We start from the raw sequence: 6790 nt of genomic DNA, 5'->3' as shown, positions 1-6790 counted from the left end.
GCTGTAACTTAGCTGAGTGTAGGGTCCCAGCCAGTGGCATAACAAGTGCTTGCCTGGCCCCCCTTCCAAAAATCTTGTAAGGGGCCCAGCGCGCATAGTAACACAGTCCCCCTCTGCTCCCCGCCCCCACCATGTTGCTTGAGGTTGCGCGTCCGGTCTATGCAGTGTGAATGCAGAATTTTCTTTTAAAGAGTGCTGATTTTAGTGCTGCAGACCCCGCGGCTCGGGCCACCCCTGTTTCCCCCCGCTGTTTCCTAGTTGAAAGGGTAAGTGGTGTTCATACCTATATTAAAGATGGGATTTATGAGACAGAAAGTTGGTGTCACAGTTAGGGATATATATTTATGCCTAGTTTACACCAAACCTATTTTAAAGATAAATGTGGCATAAGACCATGTAGCATAGCCTTGAAGCAGTGTTGTCTGACCTCAAGATAATGCCCAACTAACAAAATCATGGCATGAGAAGTCACAGGTATGGGAACACTGATTTACAGGTCAGTCTTGGCAAGATTTCTATCTTGTTTTAAACTAACTAGCCTTTAAGCATGACTGTTACCGTATCAAATTAATCACATCATACCCAGCATCACAAGATTTCAAAAGAACTAGTTAAATATTTGTTTTTGAATCCTTGTGTCTGTTTGAGATATATATATATATATATATATATATATATATATATATATATATATATATATATATATATATATAAGTCCTGGACTGGAGCACACTATTCATATAGAGCAACTGCCTGGGTGCTGGTTAAATTACATGCATACAAACAGATCCCAATAAACCGCACAACACAGGACTTATTGATGCAAAAAGTGGTAAAAAAATTATTCGACGTTTCGGTTCAAATACAAGAACCTTCCTCAACTTTGGCCGTCCTTCTGTTTCTCCTCCTCCACTAGCTCCCCCTGCTGTTGTCAGTGAAAAATGAAAAAATCAGAGGTGGTTAAAAACATAAGAACTAACAGTATCGTAACAGCCCATTCATTATAGAGAAAGGTTACACAATATCATTGATGTCAAATCAGTACTAGCAACTGTTTCAACTGACACGTTTTCTAATGTATCCTTATGTTACAGACCTGCTGTTGAAGAAAACACATGGACAAGGTTATAACTCTGACTGCCACATATGTCCCAAAGTATTTGAGGAAAGACGGTCGACAGAATAAAATTCGAAAGACTCCATAAACAATACACATCAAACATAAAAATAAAATAAAATATAATTCAAGGAAAACATGGTGTGTGTCCTGTGTTTGTTCAAGTCGTAATCCGTATCCACCAAAGACATTCCTCCACCAATGCACCATCCCTCAGTCAACCCCCCGTCCACACAGTTCCAGAAGGCCAGCCGTTGTCCTAAAAAAATGGGAACATCGGTAAGGTTTCGTTCAAGCCTTTAGGGGACAAAGTATCCAAGGTAAATATCCACATGCTTTCCCTCCTAAGTAGTAGAAGGTTTCTATTTCCACCTCTCTTCGGGGCCGGCACATGATCAATGATCATGTGTCAAAACTGTGGCAATGTGTGTCGCTCCTTGAGCCAATGTCTAGGCACTGGTTGATCTGCTTTCCCTGTAGCTAGAGCATTCCGTATGGCACTCTGGTGGTTGTTCATTCTCTCTCGGTAAGTTGTAGTAGCTTTGCCAACGTAATAAAGTCCACAGGGGCACCAGGCCATATAAACTATGTGATCTGAGGTACATGTGACCCTATGCTGTATTTTGTATCTTGTCCCAGTCCTAGGATGTACGAAATGGGTGCCTTGGTTCATACCACCACAGGTCAAACAGGAAGCACACTTGTAGCACCCTGCTTTCAGTGGGCGATCCAACCATGTGGTTTTGGGACTTTTTGTTAGGTTTCTCACAACTAGAATATCACTTAGATTGCGTCCTCTTCTGTAAGCCATCATTGGCTCTTTTTTGCCAAAAAAAGGTAAGTCAGTTTCTGTTTTAATTATGTCCCATCTCTCTCTTAATGCCCTTTTCACATTAGGGCAAACATCAGTCCATTGTGTCACAAAAATCGGATCTGTATTATCCCTCTGACGTGTCACCTTCTCCTGGAGTAAGTCTTCCTGTTTGTGTGTCCGAGCCCTCTCAAGTTGTTCCATTATCATAGAGTCTGTATAACCCCTCGAGGAAAATTGTGTGGCTAGTATGCCAAGTTGCGTTTCCGCTGTCTCTCGGTTTGAGTTATTCCTGATCACCCTGAGAAATTGGGAATATAGTACCCCCAGGTCTGTAACATAAGGATACATTAGAACACGTGTCAGTTGAAACAGTTGCAAGTACTGATTTGACATCAACAATATTGTGTAACCTTTCTCTATAATGAATGGGCTGTTACGATACTGTTAGTTCTTATGTTTTTAACCACCTCTGATTTTTTTGTTTTTCACTGACAACAGCAGGGGGAGCTAGTGGAGGAGGAGAAACAGAAGGACGGCCAAAGTTGAACAAGGCTAACCCATGGCGCTTGGCTCCCCTGACATATTTTAAACACCACTATGTTTTAAGCAATTACAGTCAGACTAATGATATGAGCACCGTCATATTCACTGGTTATATGAACAGTATATAATCACTGCTTACCAACATTGATAATTGGATATGCGTTGTGGCACTATAAGGGGAAGTGGCCCCAGTGGTAGATATACTTATACACTCCTACCATGACTCACTAATGATTAAATGACGTCACTGACTGGGTGTTTGGCGCCATTTTTGTGTTTAAATTCAGTTTGTTTGCTGTGCACTTTGTACCCCACCTGAGGAAGGTTCTTGTATTTGAACCGAAACGTTGAATACATCTTTTTGCATCAATAAGTCCTGTGTTGTGCGGTTTATTGGGATTTGTTTATATATATATATATATATATATATAACAAACAAGGGAAAGTTGTGCTCACCACTAGTTTTTAAAAACATTAGGCGGGGGTGCAATGAGGGTGTGACCACAAAATACATATAGACAAATACAAGATTCCTCTGCACTCAACCCATTATCAATATATTTAAGACAGCGACATTTTGTGCATACTGCTACTGAAAAATGCCTTACCCTTTAAACAAAACAGGGATTGTTTGTCCATATATTGCAATATATTTAAGCTGGCCAACTACGTCAAAGTCATCCCATCTCTGGCCAGTCCTATGCTCAATTTTCATCTGATTCATTAAGAATTCTATGGTTTAATTATACATTTTATAAAAGGGACGAATACGTTTTACCTGCAACTTACTAGCTGCTTTCAAAGTAAAACTCCCAAACTTGGCTGCCCTTTTATTAGACACCAGTGGGATCACCTGACTATAGTTGGAGGGGGTGGGAGCTACAACATGGAGCTGGTCACTGCTCTTGTAGAACTATAACAAACAAGGGAAAGTTGTGCTCACCACTAGTTTTTAAAAACATTAGGCGGGGTGCAATGAGGGTGTGCACCACAAATACATATAGACAAATACAAGATTCCTCTGCACTCAACCCATTATCAATATATTTAAGACAGCGACATTTTGTGCATACTGCTACTGAAAAATGCCTTACCCTTTAAACAAAACAGGGATTGTTTGTCCATATATTGCAATATATTTAAGCTGGCCAACTACGTCAAAGTCATCCCATCTCTGGCCAGTCCTATGCTCAATTTTCATCTGATTCATTAAGAATTCTATGGTTTAATTATACATTTTATAAAAGGGACGAATACGTTTTACCTGCAACTTACTAGCTGCTTTCAAAGTAAAACTCCCAAACTTGGCTGCCCTTTATATATATATATATATATATATATATATATATATATATATATATATATATATATATATATATATATTCACCCCAAACAACCCGGACCAAACTTTGGAAGATGCTTCTGGCTTGTGTTTTTCTTGCCAGTGACTTCTGGGAAGGCAGGCAGAACTTTCTCATGGAATTAAGTATGATTGAGCATGAACTATTGTAATGTTATGTAATGTAACCTGGTGACTTTGCAAATTTTCTGCTGACTGCAAATTTGCTGCTCAGTACAAGTGCTACAAATGCTGCACCCATGATAAAGGAATTGTTCAGTGTAAAAATAAAAACTGGGTAAAATACGCAAAATACTAAATGTTTCCAATATAGTTAGTAAGCCAAAAATGTATAAAGGCTGGAGTGACTGGATGTCTAACATAATAGCCAGAACACTACTTCCTGCTTTTCAGCTCTCTTGGTTTCCACTGACTGGTTACCCTGGTGATCAGGCAGTGACCAATCAGTGATTTGAGGGAGGGCCACATGGGCCATAACTATTGCTTTTGAATCTGAGCTGCATGCTGAGGATCAATTGCAAACTCACTGAACAGTTATGTCCCATGTGGCCCCCCTTAAATTGGCTGACTAACTCAGAGTTAGAGAGCTGAATAGCAGAAAGTAGTGTTCTGGCTATTATGTTAGATATACAGTCACTGCAGCCTTTATACATTACATTTTTGCCCAACTAACTTGTGATGTTTATACAAATGGCCTGTAGATGTCACTGTGCTCAAACATACCGTGCATACTTCCTGTCAGCTTAAAAGTAAAAGCTTACTGTTGTGTAATGCCTTCATGACTCTGCTAATAAAGCACTGTTATACTCTACTCATCCTCGGCTACCCTAAACATAACATAACTATTTTAAAAAAACATTTTTTTTATTTTACAAAGGCTATCTATTACAGTTTTTATTTTTACACTGAACTGTCCCTTAACAAAAATGTTCCTCAGAGACACACACACACAACCTCTCTTTTAATAGCCCTGCTTGCAGCTACAATCACTGAAGAGTTTTACCACAATGGTAATTTTTGGGGGCTCATTCATTTACATAACAGTGTCCATTTCTGTCTTCTCTCTTTACCAACTGCACCAAGCTTAATCCATTTACTCCATCCTTAGGTATGACCCACTCTATTTTAGTGTGTTTGTGTCTGGCATACATCTAGCTTTAAATAAGAGATTATATATTTATTCTTGGGATAAAATGAACCAGCTGATATAAGATTTATATAGTGAATAATGTACCCCCTATTGTAAAATATAAGGATTTTTTCAAGTCCCACAGGATTTCCATGACCATATAAAGACACAAAACCAAAGGCCAAGTGCTTTTAAATACTGTTTGCCACAAATTGTACTCAGCATTCTTCTTATTTATTATAATATACCTTTTCATAAGATTCATGCCTTAAGGAGGCTTTGCATCATAAATAGACTGTTGATCGCAACAAGTTCCTTCACACAGAAATCAGTATTTAAAAGGTGATTGAGCTCTTCAGACCTATGCAAAAACCCTACAAGCGATAGCAGATAATATTCATGTAAACAAAAATTAGGCCAGAGATAAGATAATAAATGTTTTGCTGGGGGATGCGGCAAAGTTTTTACTTGAATACTGTTAATTATGAATATATTTTAATTCAACAAGTGCTATAACCTGACACTGTGTGAAATCCATACACACTCTGCCCTTTAGTGATGAGCGAATTTGCCCCTGAATAATTTTGTGAAATTGCAAAAAATTCACAGAACCCATTAAAAGTCAAAAACAATTTTTCTCACTCCAAATGCATTAAAGTTAACGGGAGTTTTTTCTTGTGGCAACTTTTTTTTCTCAGCAACTTTTTTGTTCAAATTCATGAAAGTCAATGGGTGTAATTTCTTATGGTGAGCGAGCAGATCTTTTCATGTATGACCACCTTAACTCACAACCTTCTCTCTGTTTCTCCTTGTCCTTTTTTCTCTTTTGTATGTTCTGTTAACTATGCAAAACAAAAATAACACTAGCAACACAAGTGTTATAATCAATAAACAGCACAAGGCTGTAAGTATTTATGTAATGCACAAAACGAGGTGGTTCACCTTTCAATTATCACCTTTAGGGCTGCCAGAACCACCTGTTAGCAGAGACACAGAGAGAGGGACGGTAGTATTGTGTCATGTCAGTAAAAGTTGCTAAAAGCTGCCTATGCCTGGTTTACAGTTAATGCAAATAACCCTGATGCTGATAAACCAGTTTTTTTGCATTGTTTGGTTTTGTTTTCCGAGGAGGTGGGAAATGGAGGTTTTTCTTTTTACCAGTTGATAGCTGTAAGAATGCTACTATGCAGCACTTTGCATTAAACCTCTCCTCCTAAAGCACTAAAATCTTTCTGTAGTACCCTCTGTGATCCTCAATGTTGGTTACAAAAGTCACAATACAAGGCTTAGTAATTATCGCAGTTCTGAAACCATTGCATTTTTGCACCTGCATTTAAAAATCAACCCTGTAGAATCAGCTTCTATGACAGATCAACCTCATTTTCTAATTGATTTGCTACAACCTCCAGGCTTAGCTTCTCAAATGCTTCCCAGAGCACACAGAGCATATAAGTGTCTCTGACACAAGCTCTTGTTACAAATTTTAAAATTGTTTACTATAATAGTAGGTGCAGTATGTTAAGTATATGGCATTTCTAGTAATATTAGTTTTTAGGGTTTAGTTCTCCTTTAATAACCTTCCATCCTTCATTCTACCGATTCTTATAATTGTTACATTGATATATAACAGCAATCCTTTCTACTATACTGACACCACTCACTCACTTCTTCCTTGTCACTTTACTCTCACCCCACCTTTATAGAACTCGCCATGTCTCCCTTTCCCTGTATCCCAGAAAATCCTACATTCTCTAAATGCCTCACACTTAGATCACACTGAATGACTGAACCACTGTTTCCTAGTGGTGAAAGGGTGAGTGGTGTTCT

The sequence above is a fragment of the Xenopus laevis genome, chromosome 1L (genome assembly GCF_017654675.1).
Source record: "Xenopus laevis strain J_2021 chromosome 1L, Xenopus_laevis_v10.1, whole genome shotgun sequence".
Lineage (NCBI taxonomy): Eukaryota > Metazoa > Chordata > Amphibia > Anura > Pipidae > Xenopus > Xenopus laevis.
Note: the sequence above shows the minus strand (reverse complement) of the source record.